Raw genomic sequence first — 27,498 nt, 5'->3', positions numbered from 1 at the left:
CTGGCGCAGCCGGTAGGATTTCCGCGATCGCGAACTCAATCTTGAAGTAATCGCGACGTACGTTTTTACGCGTTTAACGGAAATTCGAACAAAATAAATTCGTCAAGACAACACGACCACAACAGCTCCGGAAGTCACCACCATCTGCTTGAGATTCACCCCGAGGATATGGACAGTCTGTGAGTAGACCCTAATCGCTATTTTCATTCCATTCCATTCCTTAGTATAATAGTTATACGTTTTTCTAGAAGACAGAGCGCTATTTCCAAAATTCGAAAAGTGTTTTCAGTTTTCTTTTAGCTAGAAATTAAGTGTAAAATTAATAAAAGTACATATAATACATAAAATAAAAGAATAAAGAAATTTACTTTAAGTTATAAGAATTACAAAATTTTATACGACATACTTATTAAAATCATTTCAATTTTATTTAAACAAATTAATTAATAAAATAAATTAACATGTTTAACATATCTCAGATACCACGTGAAATTGCTAACGTCATCCCCAAATTCGATGGTGACGAAAAGTTATTAAATTTATTTATTAGAAAATGCGAATATGTAATTCGATTGTGTCGTGTAGATGATAATAGAGAACAGGACTTATATATATTTCATATTGTGACATCCCGATTGTGTGGGAAAGCCGCAGCTCTTATTAGTGAAAGACAAGATTTAGATACTTGGGACTCATTAAAAACAGCCTTAGGACAACATTTCGGAGATCCACGTTCAGAAGAATGTATTGCAATAGAATTAGAAACTTTAAAAATTAATAACGGAGAATCGTATCTAGATTTCTGTAATAGAATACAGCATATTAAAAGTACTTTGATTGCAAAAGTAAATTTAATACAGGATGATAACCTTCGTAAAAGTAAAGTGATAATATATGACAACATGTCTATGAATGTGTTCTTATATAATCTACCGGAGGACCTTCTTCGTATAGTTAGATTAAAAGGATGTGATTCGTTAGAAAAAGCACTAAGTATAGTATTAGAAGAAGTTAACTTTATGTTCCAATATAGTTCACGCAATAAAATGTTAAAACAACAAAATACCCAGTGTACGGCTCCTAGACCTCAACCGTTCAACAATTTTCAGTTTTCAGATAAAAATGTAATAAAACCCCATTTCATTAGTAACACACAGCCTCAGTATAAATTCGGTATTCCACAAAATGTCGCAACCATGTCAAATCAACCTCAACAGCAAAATAAATTTAAATTTGGAATTCCCGCTAGCAAACAAATAAAATTACCACAAACGCAACAATTCGGATATCGACCTCAAAATCAAACTCATTTTGGATATCGACCACCTTTGAACCAAAATCAATTTGGTTACAAACCAAACTTAAATCAACCTCAATTCGGTTACCGACCCCAGTTAAATCAGAATAACCCCCAATTCGGTTATAAACCCCAACAATTCGGATATCGTCCCCCACAGGTGTTACAACCTAGGAACGGACCGACTGATGTTAGTATGCGTACCGCTAAGCCACTAGGAATACGCATGAACGAATTATACAACTTAAACGATGACGATAATAATTATAACAATTCTGAAATTCAGAACCCTTCATACGATGATTATAGTAATACAGAAGTAATGGAAGAGTTTGAAACATTAGAAACTGATCAAACTGAAGAATACGACCCCGTAGTAGAAAATTTTCACATAATTACCAACAACCAACCCCCGAGATAATAAACTTAAATTGTAACGCATTAAAATTACCATATATTAACATCCCCGAAATCAATGGTAAATTTATGATAGATACCGGAAGTTCACGCTCATTTATTAGCCCTAAGCTGGTTACTAAATATTTCGAAAATTTTAAGTACTATGAACCCTTTGAAGTAATTAGCACACACGCAACTAGTAAGCACGACGAAGTAATATATATACCGTTATTTCCAACATTTAATAGTGACGAGATGCATAAATTTTATATATATGACGTAGACGGACGTTACGACGGACTAATAGGAAGTGATCTACTAAAACAGCTAGATACAAAAATTGATATGAAAAATTTATTACTACATACAAATACCACTAAAATACCTATAATATATAATCCCGGTTGTTCAATTAAAATAGCCCCACGTTGTGAACAAAAAGTTAGGTTACCTACAAACCTACGAAACGGACAAGCAATAATGAATTATAAAATATTTTGTGATGGAGTTAGAATGCCTAGTGCAATAGTAAGATGCGAAAACGGTTTCGCGACGACGGTCATACAAAACATTAAAGACCGCGAAGTAACTTTAAATTTCCTTACACCAGTAACCGTAACTGAATACAATAGTGACACATGTGAAATTAACAATATAACTGACATTGACATGACAAACATAGACGTAGATAGTATATTAACCGAAAATTTAAATAATAAATTACGATTAGACCACATGAATGAAGAGGAGAAAACATACATTCGTAAACTCTGCTCAGAATATAAAGATATATTTTATTCTGAAAAACTACCCTTGACTTTTACCAACGATGTTAAACACCACATTCGCACTCGTAACGAAGACCCTATTTTTATACGACCATATAGACAGCCCCAAGTGATTAACGACGAAATAAATAGACAACTTGAGAGAATGTTAGAAAATAATATAGTAACTCACTCTCACTCACCCTGGAGTGCACCCGTGCACCTAGTACCAAAAAAAATGGACGCTAGTAATGAAAAGAAATATAGACTTGTAATAGATTACCGTAAACTTAATGAAATTACCATCGATGACAAATACCCATTACCAAATATTACAGACTTATTTGACAAATTAGGACGCAGCTGTTACTTCTCTACCCTAGATTTAGCTAGTGGTTACCATCAAATTGAAGTCGCTGAAAAGGACAGACAAAAAACCGCATTTAGCACAAATGCAGGACATTATGAGTTTACTCGTATGCCCTTCGGACTTAAGACAGCTCCGGCTACTTTTCAAAGAACCATCGATAATGTGCTGCGAGGACTACAAGGAATACACTGCCTAGTCTATTTAGATGATATTATCGTCTATTCGTCTAGCCTTCAAGAACATTTAGACAAATTAAGGACCATTTTTGACAGACTTCGAAAAACCAACCTTAAGGTACAATTAGACAAGTCAGAATTTTTGAGGAAAGAAGTTCTATACTTAGGACATACAATCACGAGCAATGGCCTTAAGCCTAATAATGATAAGATTAAAGCAGTTTTAAACTACCCCCTACCCCGTACTACTACCGAAATAAAAAGTTTCTTAGGACTAATTGGTTATTATCGACGTTTCATAAAAGACTTTGCAAAGATTACACAACCTATGACCGCTAGATTAAAAAAGAAACGTTCAATGCCAATAGACGACGAAAAATATATAGCCGCCTTCCAAAAATGTAAAGAGTTATTAGTAAATGCCCCTATCTTACAATATCCAGACTCTGAAAAACCATATATATTAACAACAGACGCTTCAGAATTCGCTCTCGGTGCAATATTATCACAAGGAACAGTAGGAAATGACAAACCTGTAGCGTATGCCAGCCGAACTTTAAATGATGCTGAAACACGGTATAGTGTAACTGAAAAAGAATTGCTTGCAATCGTTTGGGCAGTCAAACATTTTCGACCCTATCTTTATGGTAGAAAATTTACAATTGTGACTGATCATAAACCCCTCACTTGGCTTAATACCCTTAAAGAGACAAACAGTAGACTGACCCGTTGGAGACTTAGACTATCAGAATACGACTTTAACATCATTCATAAAAGTGGAAAACTGAATAATAACGCAGACGCCTTATCGCGTATTAAAATAAATGCCTTAGACAAAGATAATAGCTCATTGAAAGTAAACGTTGACAAAGATAGAAATAGAAATAAACATGTAAAAGAAATTATTAAAGAAATAGAAAATTTGCGTAGAGAACCCGAGGAGAACTTAGAAACTATGTCTATTTCCGACACAGACTCTGAGCGAACTTTAACAGCCCATTGTCGCTCACCTTACTCAATACCATACTCTAGTTCCACCCTGACCGCATCCGAAGGTTCACCTAGTAACACAGAAACTGCTCATTCTGCACAAGATACAGAATCGAAAGGTATTCCTATCTTACAAGAAGCCATAGATACAAAACCAAATCAAATTTTAGTCTATACATGGCTTATCGACAAACTCTCAGTTAAAAATTTGTCTAGAGAAAAACAAAGAATTTTAGAAGTCCACCTACCAGTTAATCGACCTGACCTCGTTAAACAGTTTCTTAAGGAATATATAAAGAACAATACTAAATACTTCATTTATTTCGAAGATGACCAACATAGGAGACAATTTACAGAAGCAGTAATCTTTTTATTCAAAAAGGAAATGGTACAATTTTTCGAATGCACTAAAAGAGTAGTTTTTATTGAAAATGAATTAGAACAAAAGGAAATCGTTGAAAAATATCATACAGGTAAAACATGTCACCGAGGTATAAGAGAAACACTTACACATATTAAACGCACATACTTTTGGCATAAAATGGAACAAACCGTTTCAAGTGTCATAAACTCTTGTGAAGTATGTAAACGTATGAAATACGACAGGAAACCCCTCAGACCTACACTACAATTAACACAGACACAGACTAAGCCTTTGGAAGAACTTTTTATCGACTTATTTACTATCGAAGGACATTACTATCTTACTATAATTGACGCCTTCAGCAAACTGGGACAAGCACTAGAAATTACAAACCGATCTACTCCTGAAGTAGTACGAGCCCTAATAAAATACTTTTCATTTTATGGGATACCCCAAAAAATTAGCTCAGATCCCGGTACAGAATTTAATAATGCACTTCTAAAAGAACTCTTAGCATTTTACAAAATAGATTTACACATCAGTACACCTAACAACCCGAACTCCATGGGACTCATAGAAAGGTTCCATTCCACAATACTAGAAATATATAGATTGGCTAAATACGAACAAAAATACACGGATGCAGCATCCATAATGACCTATGCTATTATGGCCTATAATCAGTCTATTCACTCCAGTACTGGCTACACCCCATTCGAGATATTCCTAGGTCACACAGACTCTAGAAATACTTTTGATGCCGACTTTAATAAGCAATATATACAACAATTAATAAAAGAACACGCAAAAAGAACTAAATTTTTATACAAACATATTTCGGAACAAACAATAAAAATGAAGGAAAAACGAAACGAAAAAAGAGCAGGAGAAACAGAATTTAAAATTAAACCAGGAGACACCATATTTTCCAAAAACACAAATAAAAGAATTAGCAAAGATAAGCCGCGTTACCAAAAAGCTATAGTTATAGATGACATAGTCAGAAACACAGTTCCCGTTCAAATAAAAGAACGCAGTACAAAAGTTCCATTAAAAAACATTAAACGCCCTTCACAGGCACCTCCGCGTCCTCCTGATGACGATCATGACGATACAAGTCCACGCCTTTCAACTTCAGGCATTAAATAACAATCCCGGAGTTTTACCCGTCAAAGAAGGCACTGCTGTTTTGAGCAAAGACAGATATATAATAAGATAATAATAATAATAGCAAGAGTATTGGACTTTAAACCTATTAGGGAAGACTTAGATCTTAACATTCAATGTTTCAGGGAACTAAATAGCTTAGTTAGTGTTAAGTTTATTAAGAACTTTACTTATAATTTTATAGATGTAAGAGAACAAGTAGACTATATGCAAAATCTAACAGTAAGCAAATTCGAACAAATCACTCCTACCTTTAAAATCAAACGCGGACTGATTAACCCAATTGGATCATTAATTAAAATCATTACAGGAAATCTGGATCACGATGATGCCATAAAATACGATAAATTAATTAGTGAAATAAAATCAGATCAAGACGATAATGATAAAAAATTAACGTTAATCTCTGAAATGGTGCAAATTGTATCTAATTCAACCATTACCTTAAATAGAAACCTCATTAGATTGAATAAAGAAATTGCAACATTGTGGCAAAATTATACTGAAAATTTACGTATTGAACACTTTGAAGTTCAAATCATATCCGCATACAATAAAATATACCATAACCTTCAGACGATTCATGTTAAGCTAAGTGAAATAGAAACTAGTTTTGCACTTAGTAGATTAGGAATATTACATCAATCCATTATTGATTCAAACAAATTATTAAGTTTACTTAAAAATATTCATAAGAAAGATAAATTAGTTTATACCCCTAGTTTAGAAAATTTAGTTAAGATAGAGCAAACGATAACACTTAAGGCTTATTTTAAGAAGAGCCAAATTACCTACGTTTTGGAAATACCTTTGATCGAAAAGGAAACCTATATCTATTATAAACTAATACCATTGCCCGTATCTCAAAATCCTACAGTGATTATCCTTCCAAAATATCCCTACCTCTTAGCGAAAGGGTTGAAGATCAGACTGCTTGCCCAGCCATGCCAGGAAATCGACGAGGCCAGCTTCATCTGCATCAACGATGAGATGCTACAATTCATACAAGACCCCTGCATAACTGATCTAATGATGTACGTAGAAAACGTGAAATCGTGCATTCAAATTCCAGTAATTATAGAAGACATCAAAATTCAGATTCTACAACAAAACCAATGGATTTTATACGCTACAGATGAGACATTACTCACCAAAACCTGTCCTGAAGAAATATCCCGACAGAAAATCCAAGGCACCTATATACTCACCCTTGATGACCCCTGTGAAATTAAGGTCCGAAATATAACTCTGAAAATACGCCAAACCAATGTGGAAAATATAGAATACATAAAATCACCGATGCTCAATTTACCCCTACTTGATTCAACGAGTAAAATAAAAACTGCAGAACCAGTGCACCTGGAAGACGTCGATCTTACAGACCTGAAGATGCTCTCATTCGCCCTGAAGAAAAGTGTTAGTGGTTGTGAACACAGTGAAAAGGCAATTATCCATGTGAAAAGTGTTAGCGTTTGGACTCTTTGCATTTATGTAATTTTAATAACTTTCATGTTATGTGCCTTAGTATATAAGTACCGTATGAAATTTTGTAAGATTTCAGTACGTAGTTCTCCTGAAACAGAGAACTCCGTTCTTAAGGAGGGAGGAGTTACGTCGGGCACCTCTGCTGACGCATGTCTGCAAAGGCAGATCTTCGGCGAACTTAACTGCTGAATTGTGGAATTCGCAGACGACGGCATCCGCTGGACCGGTGGTCCGATGCCCTTCCCGTTAGATTAAGATTAGTAATAAGTTAGTCTTAAGTCAGATTTGGTACGGAATAAACGTTCATAAAATATAATTTCTATTTTTTAAAACGTACTCCGCGTGGCCCGCAACTTGACTATCTATACATTACTTATTATTTTATTAGCGTTACGTTTTTGTGTAATATATATTTTTAAGTTTTCGCGACCAGTGCACATAATAAAACAACGTTTAAACGGTTTCAGCGTGGTATTTTTATTACAATGTTTCGGCCACGTTTCAGTAGCCGTGAGCACGGAAGGCAAAGATGTCCAGTGTCAATGAGCGGAGATCTTAGCTGGCTTATAAAAGTCATCTCTTGTTTCTCTGGCGACAATCGAGATCCATTTTGTACACGTGTTTGCTAGGAAAGCTAAAATAAAAATGGAAAGCTAAGTATCTAATGAGAGTCCAACAAACAGACACAAAAGCAGCATTAACCAATTTTAACCAACTAATTTTGAAGTGCTGCTAACAAATTTTAAAAAATTATTACAAAACACATCTACTCCATGCATTTACTGTTCTGTTAAGCAAAAGTTTGTCCATGTGTTGGCCGAGCCTTGGCCAACATTTGTAGCGGTGGTTAAAAATCGGTAATTTTGTTCAAAATTTAATATTATTTATAAGTTTAAAGCTTACAATATAGTTTATACTTCATGTACTTACCGAAAGTAAGATATTCCGGCCGTTAAATTGCTTTTTCGGGCCTTATTTTTGCAACTTTTGAATACACACTGCGGTATTGTGAGACGGGTTGACATTGGCTGTGTTTGAAGTGAACTAAACAAAATAAGAGCTCACATTTCAAGTGCGCTGTTATTTGACGAGACGGATTTTATGCACCGACCCGAAATCTAGTTACTATTGTTGATCGAAGCTTTCAGCCGAATGAATAACTTGATTCTCTATAACGGTGCGTACCCTCATCGGTACTCAATGTCTAAATAAATTAGCGTCACCCATTGTAATATAGAGGGAGCAACATTAAAAATTTCGTTTCTATTCCGTGAAATTGTTCGACAAATATTTATTATAGTCTAGCATCCCAATAGACGAACAAAAGGTATAATTAACCAAAAGAAATGGCTTTTCTTAATTAGTATGCCTTAAAAATTGCTCTACTTGATAGCCATAATCCATAGATGTATTGGAGCAATAGCCGGCATACTTTTGTTGAACCATAGACAATACGAATAAAACATTAACCGTTATTTATGTTGCCATATGTATTCGTGTACAGCCTAATGCATTCTCTTTCGCTCGACTGCTCGTTAATGAGATGAAACAGTTATTAACGACTATAGACGCTGCATAAAAAATAATGATTAAATGTATTAAACTGGCGTAACCGATTGGAATTCGGTACAGCAGTTCGAACAGCCATTGTGCTTGATATAATAGGAGTGTTTATGTTTGGGTGTTTTTTTTTTTCATCAGAAAATAATATAACTGGCACCCGTCTACCTGGGGAATCATCCATCACCGCATTATAATGAGAAATTGTTGTGTTATTATCCGTTTCCAAGAAGATTTTGTTATAATTGTGAGCCGTACGTACGTCTTTATTTGCAAGCTTCTGTGAATAATTTTTTTATTGATATATTTTTAATGTAGAAAACATAATAATATAGACTCGCATATTAAATTAAAACATATTTTGAAAGTTTCGGTAATCGATACTTTATCATTCCACTTTAAGTATTATACAATGAATACAAAATCGTATAAGGTATATTTTATTCCAATAACTACATTAAACACACCAAATCTATTTGTAGGTTTTCACACATTCTCCTTTTAAATCTTTGTGAAGTTGTTCATCTCTCACGCCCTGACGAAATGATATGATTTTTAGATATAAACACAAATTTGTAGTCTACAAATTACAATATAAGTCAAAATTACGCGATAAGAGCTTATACACTACATATACACGCTCTACTCCTAATGTAAGATTCAATTTAAAAGATCGATAATTAATTAATCTAGAAGCTTCTTAACATTAACAACTAACATCGATTCATACTTATTAGTTGGGCATCGACCTTTTCTTTATCTAGAACTACTGAGTTGTGGAACGTGTGTTCTTTGACATTTGTCGTGCTCATTTGTTATGGACGCATTATCGATTATATTATTATGCATTACCGTTTCAAACACCTAAAGTAACCCACGACTTCGCCATGATTTATTAGTGTAGGAAACAGACCGGTAATATAATCGAGATTTGAGATTATTGCATTCGAATAACTTTCATGTAGAGCTTTCAATTTAAAAGTAAAATACAATAAAAAAGTAAGTTCCTTTTCAACCGTGATTCCGATAAATACGTACAAGTGAGCCCGAACGAAAATCATTCTTAAAATAATGGTAATCATTATATATCAAAAGTACAGCGCGGATTTCTAGCTGCGACCGCGTGATTTAGTGGAATTGCACGCATTTCTCTAGATGATTCTTAAATTATTACTTAGCTTTGAAGTAGCATTGTGTTTGAAGTATTCGAAACTTCTAAAGATTCTATTTCAGATGTAAACCAAACCGATTCTCTATGCTACGCACAATTGACATGTGACAAACTACTTTATTTAAAATATATATATATATACTCGTATTTATATATCGTCATTATCTCCTGAGCACGACCATGCGATTGAATGTAGCCGTACATTAAAAATCAACTCAATACACATATCATTAGCGATACATGTCTTACAACAATGACGATGTGTGGTCCGATGTTTCCTAGTTTTTCTTGTTTTCATTTATTTGTATCAATTAATAGCCTACGGCCGTTTAAGCTATTTAAGTCATTTCGGTCATTAAACGAAGGCTTAAATTCGGAACGAAGCCTTTAATTAATTAACAGCTATTAAGAAAATGATAGTTATTACAGGGATCGCCTCAGGACCCACTCGTGGTTTATTGCCTCGGAGGTGCTGCGATACGGCCATTCAGATAGTGACGCAATGATTGTGGTATTCATTCGGTAAAATAAAATGTTGTAATGTTGTGACTCTCTCTTAGTGTTTTTGGTGAATATGTGGGCTTATTTTATTAGGACTCGAAAACGAGACTTTAGATTTTTTTTTATTGCTTTTGTAGGCAGACAAGCGTACGGCCCACCTGATGGTAAGTGGTTACCGTCGCCCATGGACTTCAGCAATGCCAGGAGCAGAGCCAAGCCGCTGCCTACCAGATGAAATTTTATTAATTTAAGTCATTTCAGTTTATAGTAATTTTATTCAAATCAAATCGTGGCCTAAACGATAAGACACCCGTGCATTCGTATCGAGCAATGTGTTCGAATGCCGTGGGCAGGTAGCAATATTCCTAATGCCATACGTAGGTACTTAGCACATGCTCACAATTGACAACATAGCATATGAAAATTCATACCCGCAAACATTAGAATTAGCCGATTGCTTCTTTCCAAAAATTGATGTGCAATATTTATCTGCATTGACACTGTATACGCACTGTATATATGTATCTGTAGTATGTACCGTAGTATTGGTACTGTTTATCTATATACTTATACAATGAATCATTTAGCATGATAATTCTGTCTATCATCTATGCTATTTTTTTCAATCACTAATATTTTTATTTATATATTGCGTAGCTGGAACGAGAACTTGGTCTACCTGATCCAAAGTACTGGAAAAATGTTATTATATAAATATGTTTAGTAGGTACTGGCTCGCTGTCTCTCTTTAGTTGCTTGAAATAATAGCTTCATTTTAATATGTTAACAACAATACTTAGCTCTGACATAATGATGAAGCATATTTGACGTATCCGTTGCATTAAAATAGTCTATTGTTTATTCTTTTTTTTTTATGTACAAGCAGACGCGGATATTAACATAGAATAAATGAACGCTATTATCGTATCGTATTTATTTTGATTTATTAAACGCATCATGTTTAATTCAGTATCAATTTATTAGTTTTAATTATATTTGAATTGAATTTCAATAGTTTATCACAAAATTATCTGCATACGTAATTATAGTTCTTTCATTTGACTGTCTCGTCTCCTTTTTTTTTTTCCTAACTATGCTGATAGCCTTAAGAGGCTATTTCAGCTTCACCCTAACTGGTGTAAGTGAGCTCACGGGGCTAAAACCGGAGAGTTGCTAATACTGACCCTAGCAAGAGCAGTGCTTCGCAGAATCTACCACCGGATCGGAAACGCGACCCACTGAGAAGATCCGGCGAGAAACTCAGTGGGCTGTGTCTATGGGAGCCTCGTCTCGAGAGTTGCAGCATTCTATCTTTCCGTGAGTTTCGTCGAAGGCGTCCGTCTAAGGGATTCATCGAAAAACTAGCAGCAGTATTCTCGAGTACCAGCGTACTCAGATCGCCAAGAGGTAAGGTGTGATTTAAAATTCCAGCAGAAGTTACTATTACTCTACCTATTCCTGCCGCGAAGCCGTCGAGGGTTGGCTTTGAAGTTTGGTACATTCGTTATACAATACAATTAAGGTTTCGACTTATGGATACTTTATGGGATAAGCTCATTGACACACATAAGCAATAAACATAAACACATAAGCAACTAATAAAATCAGATATCAATGAAAGCTGACGAATGAAAACATACTCTTTTCACAATCAATTGTAATTTAATAAAATTTAATAGTTTTAATTGTAAATTAATAGTACCTATTAATGTAATTTAATAGTACCTATTTTTAACTAATAAATGTGTTTTTTAAAGCTTGTATTTAATGTTTGTTACGTTAATAATGGTAAAATTATGTTAATATGTTCGTACTGGTGTTAGGACGTCTTGTGAGTCCGCACGGATAGGTACCACCACCACCCGCCTCTTTCTGCCGTGAAGCAGTGATGCGTTTCGAATTGAGGGGTAGGGTAGCCGTTGTAACTATACTGAGACCCTAAGGTCTTATATAACTTATATCTCACGGAGGGTGACGCATTTACTTTGTAGATGTCTATGGGATCCAGTAGCCACTTAACACCAGATGGGCTGTGAGCTCGTCCACCCATTTAAACAATAAAAAAATATATGAAATCTAATAAGCTGAGTCTTTTAAAAAGTACTGAACTAATGAGTGTTACCCACAGCGCGGTCGTTTTATATAATCAGAAATACGGTAAAACAATGCGAGTGAGATGGAATTTGTAAGAAATCAATACATCCATACAATATGTATTAAAGGTCTAATTAATGTAGACAATACTAAAATGAAGCCGTGTTGCACTTTAACAAAACCGTTCACGTCGCTTACGTATTTTGGTTTTATACAAAAATAAATTGAAATGCACCACCTGAGGTGTATCCTAATGCTCGACCACCGGAATACAAATTCCCCGAACTTCAACTAACTTCACACTGAGCACCAAACAAGGAACAAACACGTAACTGATAACGCGATATGCTAATGCCACTATAATGGCCGCCACTAAACAATACAGAGTGTAATAGAATTCCAAAGTAATATTAAGAGGGAGCCATCAATCATCCAAGATATCGGATGTGATCTTATCTGAAATGAAACTCATCATTTATAGATCTGTCGGCGACCGAATGCTATTAATAGATTTCTATCTGGTCATCAACTGGATCCGTAACGGTAATCCCGGTAATTTCGGTTCGGTGCTATGGACAAATTATTAATACTAGATTCGATTCATCGTAACGATGCTACAGTCCATGCGGCAGTTAATAAATACTGGGCATTTTATTATGTGTGCGTAAAAAAATTGTATCTGTTTCCATAATAAAAATATTCTATGGTTAGAATTTGGAGAAATCGTTCTGATCCCGAAGAAGTGGCCAGTTAAAAAGAACAACACTAAATCAATAAAGTTTAATAAGCTTTATCAATAAAATTACTTAGCGTTTATCTTTTGTTTACTGAATACGAAAGTTGTCATGTTTTTACGTGCATTCGATAACAAATGAATAACTTGGCGGAGCTAGAGTAATTTGAGCTATGGCCCTAAGTGGTTTGGCCGTAAACCAGTAAAACGTTACGACTTAACATTAACGGCCAATAATTCGTCTAGTGACGATTTCGAAACGTCACATTACGGGCATTCCGTGAGATGCCAGATTAGTAACATTGACAGCGACGATAAGTTAAAAACTTTTTTCTTGTACGATAATCGCATCAGCGGGCCGGTCCAGATGGAAGCGAACGATAAAAAAAACTCTTGTCGATATCATTATTCCTACACCAGCACGGACTTAGTTAACGATATTGTAGGCTCCTCGTTCAGATAATGAATGTATTTTATTGGCCCAAACATGAATATCTCATGTACTTTATTTCTATAGATCGGAAGGTAAGTTATAGTTTTTATTAATGCATCGCGGTGGCCGACTAAAAATCCCGGTATTGTATTTTATGTCGAGTCATTACTTTCTATTGTACGCAAACTTTAGGGATACTGTTGGAATAACAATTATTTGTACAAAGAGCCCACTATTTACGGACCGAACCTCCGCAAATTTTATACCAAAACATTCGTAATGAGTTTTCTTTTGTTTGCTAATGTGCTTTCTGCTACGGATCCATGCTATTCGAGATATTTTTAGATATTCCTCAAACATACTTTCCGCGTTTCATTATCTCATTTCTTTGCTCTATAATGTAGCATTATGTTTGATTTTGTTTTCAGTAGCTAATTGTTTCGTTCAACAACACGTGATTTGAATAAAATTTGTGCCCAGTGTTGTAACACAGAATACGTTACGAGATTTTTCCAACGGATATATCTATGGTGGGGAGTAAACATGAAGTGGCCTGTATTAACAACGGCTGTCTTCAAAAAACAGTAAAATAATACATATAAACAAACTGCAGAGTTTTTTATTTGTATATTGTTTGTAGGTGCCACAGCAATAATTTGACAATAAGTGACTTTATTAGTTTTATCTTATACCATTCCCAATCCTTATCTTTTACAAGAAATATACAACCTTACTTTATTATCAAAAAATGCACGAGAAAAAATCTACCTCTTGAAACTACTATAAACTATAAGCTATATGTAACTAATATTACTATAAGCTATAAACCATTTGAAGTTACACCAAAATCCATCTAGTTAAAATTCCTGAAAAACTAACAAACGTCCAGCCACGCCCAGAAACTTTCGCCTTTGTAACAATTGAAGGTTTTTTTTGATACCTTGGATATGGGTTTTGATTGACAAAACTATTAAAACTTTTTTTTACTTTTTTATAACTTCAAATTTACGTCCTCATGCAGCGAGCGAAATGTACGTTATTGAATCACATTGCTTTTATTAAAAGCCGAGTAGCAAAAAATAGTTAGAAACGTGATATCAGGAAAAGCTTAAATTTAACTTTTAATTAAATCCTTTTATCATCATCAATAATATCACCTAATGTATTTTTATGTAAAAGTTATGCATTTATTGGATTTATGTTTGCATGTGCATGTACTAGATACACAGGATGTATGTATGCATAAATAAGTTTTGGTAATGTATTTAATTTATGTACATTCGACAAAAGTTTGAATTAGCTGCATTTCAGATTAAACTAGAATGAGTTATTTTTCGTCTATTTTCTCTTCGTTTCATCTTCAGGCATTGCAAAAGATATATGTTACAACCCAAAGCATATCATGTAGATAATGCCTAATGGAGTTAATTTCGCCATTTGCTTTACACACACCACATTAAATAAATAAATACTGAAACCCGAACGGAAACATTTCAAAAACAGGGCGGATTCAATGATAAACGTCAAAACCTAGTTTAATAACTTGTCACACGTTTCTCTCAGAGTGATTTACATAACACCTCTCCGGGTTACGATTGTGTGTCCATATTAATAGGCTTACATAGTCAAGTGTTCCATTGAGCATTCTCAAACACGCCTCGTGGTCGATCGCTTACACAAATGTATTCAGCAGGTGTCCACATATTTACATACAATTTACAAAGATAACTCCCTCTTTTAGTACGAATTCCGGCGCGATATGCTGTTTAGTCAGAGTTCTCACAATGCAACAGGACGTGATATCATATAGAATTTCAAATGAAGTCTCGTTTTGAGTGTTTTGTATTCAATTGTTTTCTTCTTTTTCTCCACCTTATCCCACTAGGTGGGGTCGGCACAGCTAATTTTTCTCTTCCATTCTCTTTTATCAGCCGTCATCTCAATACTCACTCCTCTCTCTCTCATATCGTCATTCACACACTCCATCCATGTCTTCTTCGGTCGACCTCTTCCCCCTCTACCTTGCACTACCATTTCCATACATCTCCTAGTCACAAGCATCTTCTCTCTACGCATCACATGTCCGCATCGCATTTGTATTAAATTGTTTTGTTTACTTTAATAGAAGGTGAATATAAGTAAAAAAAAAAAATTTAAGCCATCACAAGAACCTTTTAACGCAATAACAGGAGTAGAACTTCCCTCACTTTGAAACCAAAGATCGAAAATACTACTTTAGAATTACATTACCTGTTACCGTCTTCGTCGAATTCAAGCAAATTCTCCCAGGTTGAAACTGTGAGCTCACATCTAGTGTAGGTGTAGCTGGAATAGCCTCTTAGGCTACCAGGTAGGTAGAATAAAAAAACACTTGTCCTATTCTTCAACCCAGAGCATATTCAATCTTTCTCAACCCCAAACTGTAACTCGAACTTATTTACTACAATTAACGTTCTACTGGTGGTAGGACCTCTTGTGAGTCCGCGCGGGTAGTTACCACCACCCTACCTATTTCTGCCGTGAAGCAGAAATGTATTTCGGCTTGAGGGGTGGTGCAGCCGTTGTAACTATACTTGAGACCTTAGAACTTTTATATCAAGGTGGGTGGCCCATTTACGTTGTAGATGTCTATGGGCTCCAGTAACCACTTAACACCAGGTGGGCTGTGAGCTCGTCCACCCATAAAAGCAATACAATAAAAAAATTTCAAACATTCTCAACTCCTGTACTCGAATTTATTTACTACAATTAACGTTTATTTTCTTATTAAAACAAACGAAATAATTTTCATAGCTCCTCTGCATGTTCCTTTCAATTATTCGTGATTATGACAACCGGTTTGCTTGTTTATTAAAGCGAAGCGAGCATCGATAATTGCGTACTGCATAATATGTGTTCGGCATTAGCAACTTTAATCGGTGGTGAGCCACTTGATACCGGAAACGTTGACTAAACAAAGAGAACATTGAATTGTCGTAGGCCACCCTCCGCTGGTGGAGCTACACCGCCCACGATCGAGTCATGAAGCGAACCTCCTTATAAAATATAATGTTAGCGGTGCCAGTGCAAGCGATTCGAGATTTCGTTTCAATCTATATGTTAATATGTGAAGCAAAAACTTTGTAAACCTTTTTTACGAAAATTGCGCGGATGGAGGAGTACGAAATTTCTCACACTTATAGAGAACTAGCGGCCCGCTCCGGCTCCGCTCGGGTCTTTAACAAAAATTTCAACGATATTTGACGTTGTTTTATTTTTTTTAATAAAAGAACGCTTACTACAGCATAACTATAATAGTTAGACATATGCTGTCGCGACGCTTTTTTTAAATAATAATGTGTTCTACAAAGTACATTATTTTATTCTATCATCAATAGTTTTTGCAGGGCACGCGATATTTTTTTTTTATTGCCTTTGTAGGCAGACGGGCATACGGCCCACCTGATGGTGAGTGGTTACCGTCGCCCATGGACTTCAGCAATGCCAGGGGCAGAGCCAAGCCGCTGCCTACCAAAAATTACCTGAAATAAAGAATATTTCAGGTAATTTTTTTACACCTTGGGTATTATTGGAGTTTTAGTAAGGATCCCTAATTTGTTTCAAAATAGATTATAGCCTATGTCACTCGGCAATAGTGTAGCTGCCAAACAGCGAATGAATTTTCCAAATCGGTTCAATAGCTTCGGAGCCTATTCAATACAAACAAACAAGTGTTTCCTCTTTATAATATTAGTATATAAGTAGATATGGAGAAGGAGTACACAATGCTAATATTTGTTTAAATAGCGCATAGAAGATACTTTAAATCTATAAAGAAAATATTACACACACTACCATGTAATTGACACAACACATACATAAAAATATACTCTTTGTTTACTGTCAATTGGGAAACTTTTGTTATTGTTTAAAGTCTGTGGTCGAATTGAAAATAGATTAATATTATTTGTCTTTAATATTATTGATCTATAGTGTGGTTTTGGCAAATACTGTAATTATATTATCGAATTATAATAGTGTTTGACAATAGAACGATAATAATGCTTAAGCTTATAATTTCAATTAATTATAGTCGAATTTCGATTACTGCGGGGCCACTAGTACAATTAGATTGTCGAAGGATTTGCTTATTACGGTCATCTGATAAAAGGTGAATCGAGTCGTATTAAACATAAAGGCTTTCTAAGTGACTTTAGATATTTTCGGTAAGAAAGTTAATTCATAAAAAATCTTTATCGTTTGCTTAACTTTAGGAGGTATTTATTTTGTGTTTGCCTTCTAAAATTTAATCGAAAATAATATAGCATTACTCGAAACGAATCCAAAGCCACTTATCATAAGTTAATTATGTGTATATAGCACACTTATTCCGTATAGAATACTAGCGACCCGCCCTCGCTTCGCTTCGGAAACATTAAAACCCACATGTAACAAAAAAAAAAAAATTAAAAAAGTAGCCTATGTTCATCAGGGACAATGTCGGCTTCTAATGGAAAAAGAATTTTTCAAATCGGTCCAGTAGTTTCGGAGCCTATTCGAAACAAACAAACAAACAAATCTTTCCTCTTTATAACATTAGTATGGATATAGATATAGATGTACCAAGCCAAATATTTATTAACTAAGATTCTTACTTGTTGAAATGCGTGCAAATATCCAATGCTAATAACGATACCAAAACTATCTCTGATAATTTCAGTCGATATTTCGTATTAACAACAAAACCGCCAGCACTCGAACCGCATCCCAAACTCACGTAAAGTTTTATATCCACCCGCTGATATCTCAAACGATGCCCCGAGAATATCAATAAGTGCCGCAAACTACAAATGAAATACTCCTTTCCGTGTAAGCGAATCTCGTCGCTGTTTAAGCGAGGTGCTACCTCAATAAATAGCTTAAGGCCATTGTTTAGTTTACAAATTGATTTCGGGTAACTTTCCGATTCCAATCGCGCGAATTATTGGTCTTCAAAATATTATCACTTTCACTTCCTTAATGCTCTTTTTGAAGATACAATTCTAGATTTTGATTAATATTCTAGGTATTGTTTCCAGTTTATTTTTTTCTTTCTTTTTTATTGCTTAGTTGTGTGGACGAACTCACAGCCGACCTGGTGTTAAGTGTTTATTGGATGCCGCCACGCACCTTGAGATATGATGAGATATGATGATATACAACGACTACCCCACCCTTCAAACCGAAACGCATTACTGCTTCACGGCAGAAATAGGCAAGGTGGCGGTACCCACCCGCGCGGACTCACAAGAGGTCCTATCATCAGTAATTACGCAAATTATAATTTTGCGGGTTTGTTTTAAATTACACGATGTTATTCCTTCACCGTGGAAGTCAATCGTGAACATTCCTTAAGTACGTATTTCATTAGAATTACGTCAAGAAACCTGATTTGCTGGAATACGCGAGTCTCCGAATCTACTAAGAATCAAACAAACCGTAAACTCACGTACTTTTACGTTAGAAAAAAAGTATCTGTTAATGAACCAAGCATACGATTCTTATTGGTCATTCCGTTTCGAAATTCGAGCCTACTGATTACACTATCTTTGTTTAGCTATTACGAGAACGTATTCGATCTCTACAACGGAATGAAAATGGCCTGCTGGTGTTACCCACTCTAAGAAACGAGATCTTAGTACCCAATAGTATGTCACCGTCTAAATCCTTCTGATCAAAAGGCACGATTGCTTCGTAGTGGATATTATGTTGAAATAAAATTAAGTTATTTATCCTTGAAGGCTACGTACTTAATTAGTTCAATTTTTTTATTGGATTTACTGATGATCGGGCATATTTTGAACTTATATAGTTAGTATAATTGTACTGGCATCTGCCAAGAAATATCCCTGCGCTCTACTTTGAAGTCACAATAGAAGTTATTCCAATTCGAACGAGGCCTCGAACTGATGTCTCGACGAGGACAGCTGCATTCAAGTTGTAGTATTTACGGGCTTCACTAGCCGCTTAACAAACGGAGCGATCTGGACTTATGTTCCCGTCTATGTGAGTTAAAAATTCATATTGAAACGTTGAGATCTTCGGCGTTATAACATATTACAAGCTCAAACAAGACTCGGAAATAATCTTGAGCATTATGCGAAGGCATGGATGTCGCAACTCAACATCAGTAGAGCCTTACGATCGTATACCTTCGAAGGCAATAAAAAAGTTTGATAAAGTAACTTAATCGAAAGAATAGAGACAAGACATTGTGGGTTTATGAGGCAAGTGGGCGGATTAATTGATAGTACGAGATTATGCAAGCGACGCCGCTCATATATAAATATTTAATAACCCCCTTTTAAACCCCTCCGCGCATAATTACGTTGATAAAGCCTCATACGAAACGGACAGAATCAAAACTTTTACGCCGTGATTCTTCATTACAACATTATAATTCCACAGATTCGAACTCGAGCAAACAATATCGCATATTCAATATTATCTTAAACATATTACTTGAGGATAAAGCACCGAAATCAATATAATCGTGTTTAACTAACTGAGATTGAGAGTAATTACAACGGATTTAACTCTACATTAGTTGGAGCGATGCCTCGAGGGTGCTTACGTATCTCATATATATCGGTAAGCAGTCCTAGACTTATATTCTCTTAGACGTGCACTAAAAAAGGCTTTTTAAATTCAATCCTTACAGGGAACAAACCTTCTCAACAAAACAAATCATTTTGCTTGTGTGTCGGTGTTCTTGTTTAAAATAAATGGTACAGTCGTTACGCAATGTAATTGATACATTGACCTCTTACTCCAAGATAAGAGAAGGCATTCTTTTTTGTGCCAATGGGCCACAGCACCCACCGGTCCATAGGCTTAGCTTAGCTTTGCGACGGCGATAAAAAAGATTTTAGTGTTAAATATAAAAAATTTAACTACGTGTTTTAAGTTAGTCTTGAAAATAATAATGATTATTTGACTTGATTTATAAATATCAGTGATACTAGGACTATCTAATGTTTACAGCTAAGATCTCTCTTCAAGTATCGTTAGCAGTGGGATCTTTGTAACATTAGAGAACAAGTGTAGAGAGGGGTAGCGTTTCAGAGTAAGTACTACATTCTAGATTTAAATAGACTGTGGAAGACCACATTTTTCTAGATAGTAAGGAAGTCCCGATAATCTATATAAAATATATAAAAATGAATTGCTGTTCGTTAGTCTCGCTAAAACTCGAGAACGGCTGGATTGGCTAATTTTGGTCTTGAATTATTTGTGGAAGTCCAGGGAAGGTTTAAAAGGTAGAAAAATATGAAAATGCTCGGAATTAAATAAAAATAACAATTTTGTTTTTCCTTTGATGTGTTTCCCGTCGGACGGATTCTTTTTGTTTGTTTCAAGTTTATTTTATACAAAAGTTTAGATCTTTTATTTATCGATTGAGGTACTACGAAATCTCCCGGGTCAGCTAGTACGTTATAAAAAAAGACAAAGGAATTTAAAACCGATACTTCGATCAAACGGTTTCACACCCCTAATTAGTTAATAAACCATCAAAATAATTTTTCTCATACTTTCTCATTTTGTTGCATTTGATTATTGAGTAAATCAATAATGAATTTAGTGTATTGTAGTATTAGATTTAGATTAGATTAGATTAGATTACTGAAAGCCAATACCAGGTTTTCATAAGTAACAAGAATAGAATTAGGTAACCAACAAAGAAATAAACAATGAAAAGTAATGTGTAAACACTTTTGTAATAATAATATAGAGATTTTAAATGCAAACTAAAGTAGAGCCATGAATCCCCTCCATAATCGATTTTTCATAAGCGTAAAATATCGAATAAAACAATGTTACCTACAATTAAGATGGACAAAAACGGGCACGTAATAGCAGACGAGGCGTTGATTGTCGCTAAATCTATATTACATTTGCACAGACATCGTAGCATAGTTGTTTTAATGAAGTGTTGGTCGCGATGATACATCAGACACGCGTGCGTTGGGATTACGGAATGCGACTGCCTAAAGCCTTCATATTGGCAGATAATGGAAATGTGTATTAAATGAGCTTTAACCTTAATAGTACGTTATCGAATAACTTATGTATTATTCAAAGGAGCTAAGTGTTGGGCGCGTCATGGCTTAGACGCGTATCTGGTATGATTCAGGTTGCTTGTTTACACACACGCACATATGCACACACAAACACACACACACACACACACGTTTTACTAGTGTTGTTAGTAATCATCAGCTTTGCCTACTTCCGCTGCGAAACAATTATACGTTTTGGCTTATATTTTAAGAATCACCCTCGTGTTGCTTATTTACACAGAAGAGTGCCGGTATTTATGCGATATTATCATTGTTGTGGATCGTAGGCTCATCTGCCTATCTTCATTAATTAACAAGAATTATCGTTTTTACAATATAGTGCTTTCTACTTTTATGCCAAAACGTAACACCGAGTTATATTTGAGTAAATAATTAGCTATAAACGAGTAAGAATATGTTACAGCATACTGATATTTTTCATTATTTTGGTAACACCCTAAAACTAAATCTTGAGCCAATAAGAAGCCAATAAGAAGCCAATTTATTCATCAGAATCACTGAAAAGACCACCACTACATGATGAGAAAATGTAGTAGAAAAGATTCAGTCACGCAACATTTATTCTATTATAATCTGAGGCAGAACTCTCTCTGTTTCTATCAGGAATCCCTACTCTGAATTATGGATAAGGGATGAACAAGATTAATTAAGGTACACGTGAAATTTTTAATCTTCATTTTTAAGTACTAAAGTCGTTAAGTATCTATACTTAAAGTTAAATGAAAATCAAACAAAACTTTAGAATTCTTGAACTGTGTTTGTTTAAATAAGTCTTTCGATACAGCTACCCAATATAAACACTGTTTTTCTTTTTTAATTGAAAATCATGCTCACATCTTTGATCTTATAGCTCAATAAATTATAAGTTTAGAAGTCATATTTAAGTTCACAAAACTAACAGACCAGACAAGTCAAAGTCTAAGTCAAACAACTAAACGTCAGATTTTTAATTAACTATAATATATATGTATATGTGTCTTCGTTTGTTTAAAAACTTTACAGTCCTTTAATAATTGAGCTAATTAGAGAAATTTTACATAGCATCAATTATAATCATAAGATGAGATTGCATTGTCGAACTACGATTACAATTGTGACTTTGTTCACAGCGATCCGTCTCGATTATAATGTCAAAAAACATTTGAATAACGATTCATAAAGTCAAGCTTAGCGTGAGCAAATAAAATATTTGTTTTCGTTTATATTTGTGTACGAACGTGGGTTGGTCCGGCGACTCGCCTCTACATTCCCTTGACGGGCAGCTGCAGAATTAAATTATGACCATTTTTATTTCACGGCGCGACGGCCAGACCGTGGAACTTACACCTGCCCGGCCACGATTGACACCTTCCCTATTATACGAGACGCTCTACAGACACAAAGAAGAAGAATAAAAAAAAGCGAACAATAGACACGATCTCAGCCGCATGAGAACTCATATTTGGCCCTTTATAAATCGGGCCATTTATTAGTACATCTTCATACAATTCTGGCCATTAACCAGGGCGTGTGGGCAGCGGGCTTGCAGCTAAATAAAACTATTGTTGCTCCGAACAAAACTTTCAAGTGAACATCTTCATAGGAATACTCCTGAGTCGGTCCATTGTTAAGGAACGGAACGTTTCTCGAGGCGATTTTAGAAGGAAATTTATTGGCAATTTCAGGGAATGTTTACCGAAATCAGAGTGAATGGTAGGCGAGTGAATTGCTTATTGTAATGAAATAAAGGAGGACCGGATTGAAAGCATCCGATGAAAGCCGACATCGTCGAGACAGAATACTGTTTGATGATAATGATTTATGGCGACAACGGGACGACGCGATTTTAGCACATTAATATTGAGAAAGATAAATGCCGTGGCATCTTCGGAGGGGGGCTCGTGAAAAATAAATAATTTCATTGTAGACTCACAATAGGTGACGCTTTGACATCTTACTGGTAGGAAGATCGAGGCGTGTCTCAAACAAACGTAAAAACTTAATACATTCAATGTTAGGATCGAAAAATAAATAAAACATCGATTTTGAGCCTTAACGACTCGTTGATAGGACAATCGACGCTTCGATTATGCTGTTCTATATTTAGGACTGAGACTAGACTTGATTAGTAACTGCACAGGTGCAAACTGTTCATCTCCGTTCCCTCGTTATACGTCCCATTATATACTATACTAGAGGTCCCGCAGTAGTCGAAATTCGACTATAATTAATTGGAATTGTAAGTTTGTACACTATTATGATTGTATTTTATACTTCTACAATCACAAATTTCGCCAAGACTACACTATAAAAAATATTAACAAAGACAAACCATATTCTATTCTCAATTTGACAACAGACGTCAAGAACAAAAGTTTGACAATAAATAGTATGCATGCGTGTGTGCGTCAAATGCGTCAAATACATGGTATGTAGTGTGTGTAATGTTTCCTTTATTGATTTAATGTATCTTTTATGCATTATTTTAAAAAAAATATTAGCATTGTGCACTTCTTCTCTATATTCTCTATAAGTGTGGAAAATTTCATACTTCTCCGTCCGCGCAATTTTCGTAAAAAGGGATACAAAATTTTTGCTTCACGTATTAATATATATAGATGCACTTCATTTACTGGAAGCATAACACTGTTGTCGAAACGACTTCGAAGAATTGATCGTTGACTTCAAAAATGAAACTTAAATAGCCACATGCTCGGAAATGTTGGACGAATAATTACTTTAATATTATATTATTAAGCAGAACGTATTATTCTATAAAAGGGTATTCACGTTTGTACAACATAGTCGTCATTATATCCAACATTAATAGTCGTGAGCCGTTTTCGCATTCGTAGGCGAAAATATACCTTCCAGTTACGAAACATTACCCGGGACGGGCGACTTCGTTAGCCGGACTCCTATTATGGCTCGCTTAATACAGAATAATAATACTTCAAGCAAACACTAGCCTTAGGCGGAACTCGGTTTATCTGAGCTAGTCATCGCTACAGGACTCGTTTAAAGTCCCTAGTTCAATATTCTGAAAGTGACAAAGTAGTAGGCGACGTTAACATCGCCGTCATAAATCAGCCGCCGGCTATAAATCTCGACTAAATACGCTCTTTACTCGATTTTAAACTTGTACAGTAATTTGTATGCGTAGAACGCTCGGGCCCTTCCTATCACGCAGTTTAAATATCCGCTCATATTTTAATAAACAACATTATTCGTAGGCGTCACGTGCGCATCAGTCGTCCTGCCCAAAATCGCTTTTCTTCTGATCAGGAATGAGTGGATCGGTTAATATTCGCGTACACCGAAGGCTCAGCACAGCGGCACGATGCAAAAGACATCCCGCCATTTTAATATTCTTCGCCAAACAAGGCGTTCGTTCTCTTTATTCGAAACTTTTCCCCTTTAGGTTGGGAACTTATTGTTTTTTTTTTTTTTTCGTTTGTCGTCGCTTAGACATTCTGTCAGTCAGTTCGGTGTAATTCAGATTAAATACACCTACCGCGCGCGGTCGCCCCTGTGAATATTAAGGAGCGGCGCCGCACTCGCTGGAATTGAAAATGAGTAAGTTGGTATTTTGTTATTATAACTCCTTAAAAAAAAAGTGTGGATAGGAACGAAGTTCTTTATTATAAAAGTATTAATTTTAAGTTATATTCGAGGTATAAAGTAAATAAAACTGGAGGTCTCGCAACAACCCACGGTCATTCGGTAACGTGCGAACTTATTGTGGTACATTTCATTCACAGTTGTTTGCATAAGAGTTAGTGTATTGCGCAAACGAACGCTCTGAGATCGTCGTCAATGAATGATAAAAAAATGTGTTATTTTTTGTACGTTATTACAAAGTTAAGTCGTACACTGTGTGCATTACTAATTTGTACGTTATTACCAAGTTAAGTCGTACACTGTGTTCATTACTAATAAAAATCTTACGTTACGGACGTTTTTTCCCGGTTATGGTACCCCTCCGCATAGTCCCATAAGGTACTTTGTTCCAAAATTTGAAAAGTATATTAAACCGCATTTCCTAAATTACGGAAAAAATGAAATATTTATTAAGTCCGTGTAGCGTGAATTATTTGTCTCCTATTATATACCATTAAATTTAAAGGTTTTATACGTTAAACAATATTCTAAACAACAATTAAGAAGTACAATAAAAGACGAAAATATCAAAGACCGCCGATACGTCGGTCGCATTCTAGAGTTATGTGACAAACTGACAAGTCCGCATTACAGTATATATTATATATATAGAAATACCGCGTCTAGACCAATGAGAACGTCCTGAGAGCAAAACGAACTGTAGCTCCACAGTCCGACCTATTGTTAGCGTGACGTGTCGCTATAAATTTACAAACAACCGACGCCTCTCATCTATTTACAATAATTACTCGGTACAGTGCCATAAATATATCAATGCTTTCCCGAACAGATTCAAGGCAAAATTAATCTTGATTTGTGCTGGCCGTATCGTTGCCACGGTAATTATTGATGTCGATATCACAATAATATTAAAAGCGTTCGTGTAATTAATTAACAATTTTGCATGACAATGTACTGGACGTCGTAACGTGGGCAGACAACCATTAAGGTGGACTGACAACCTGGTCAAAATAACTGGTAAGGACTGGATGTGAATGGCAAGAGACCGTAAAGAATTGAGTACACATCGAGGGGTGAAAGGTTTACAGGAGACTCATTTAAATTTTGTAAAAAATATCATAACTTCTTCGGTTATGTAAATGCAGTGATTATTTTTTTATTGTGCTTACATTATTGGACGAGCTCACAGCCCACCTGGTGTTAAGTGGTTACTGGAGCCCATAGACATCTACAAAGTAAATGCGCCACCCACCTTGAGATATAAGTTCTAAGGTCTCAAAGAATAGTTATAAAGGCTGCCCCACCCTTCAAACCGAAACGCATTACTGCTTCACGGCAGAAATAGGCAGGGTGGTGGTACCTACCCGCGCGGGCTCACAAGAGGTCCTACCACCAGTAAAAAATATAATTGAAGTTCAATCAAAAACATCGAACTGTTGACGCTAATACCAAATAATATGCACCTTTAACTACAAAAATAAATGTCACGTATTAAGCCAAATGACCTTTCATCCCTCGACATAAAAAGATCTACAGTCAGATTGGATAAGAGAAGAGAGAAAGTAAAAAAACATAACTTTCCTTGCTGTCATCCATTTTATTCCGGGCGTCTTTTGCGCGCGCTGTAGTGGCTTGTATTCATTTTATATTTAAACGTTTACGCTCCACAAAGACAGTAGTACTTCCCGGCTGGAATAAACTTTGTACGTACTCCATTATTGATCGTCAGTGCCGGAGTTCATAATTAAGTAATTATGTGGAATGTAAGTAAGTTTCTGACGTTGTAGTTACGGTTTTAATTAAGATGTATTGTTCAACAGACCGAAGCGTGACTTTGCTTTTAAAAACTTGGTCCCGGCACGTTTCACATCCTCCATCTAACATGCGTACGTCCTATCCACATTAATTTAGTTTATGTGTTGTGTAAAACATTTTTGGGTTTCGTTAGACTGTTTAATATCTGATTTCTATCTAGTTTCTATCATTGATAATGATAGAAATGTGTTTTCGCGTGATAATTTTGATCTTTGATCAATGTAATAAAATTCAAAGGCAGCCTATAAGCTTTTACTGGTGGTATGACGTCTTACGAGTCCGCACGGGTAGGTACCACCACCCTGCCTATTTATGCCGTGAAGCAGTAATGCGTTTCGGTTTGAAGGGCGGGGCAGCCGTTGTAACTATACTGAGACCTTAGAACTTATATCTCAAGGTGGGTGGCGCATTTACATTGTAGATGTCTATGGGCTCCAGTAACCATTTAACACCAGGGGGGCTGTGAGCTCGTCCACT

At 35.5% G+C, this 27,498-nt stretch overlaps 1 protein-coding gene and 1 long non-coding RNA gene across 2 annotated transcripts in view; both read right to left on the bottom strand.

Moving 5' to 3' along the window:
- Positions 1-27,498, bottom strand: part of LOC101735623 (SLIT and NTRK-like protein 4) — a 92,270-nt gene that overhangs the window by 48,091 nt on the left and 16,681 nt on the right. The gene's annotated exons all lie outside the window — the stretch shown is intronic.
- LOC134198836 (uncharacterized) lies at positions 9,003-11,127 on the bottom strand. Its single transcript, XR_009973084.1, has 2 exons — positions 10,679-11,127; positions 9,003-9,110 (listed from the first exon to the last, which is right to left on the bottom strand). It is a non-coding gene; the product is annotated as an uncharacterized LOC134198836 (long non-coding RNA).

Source organism: Bombyx mori, chromosome 5, assembly GCF_030269925.1.
Source record: "Bombyx mori chromosome 5, ASM3026992v2".
In the NCBI taxonomy this organism is placed as follows: Eukaryota; Metazoa; Arthropoda; class Insecta; order Lepidoptera; family Bombycidae; genus Bombyx; species Bombyx mori.
This window is presented reverse-complemented; position numbering and strand designations above follow the sequence as displayed.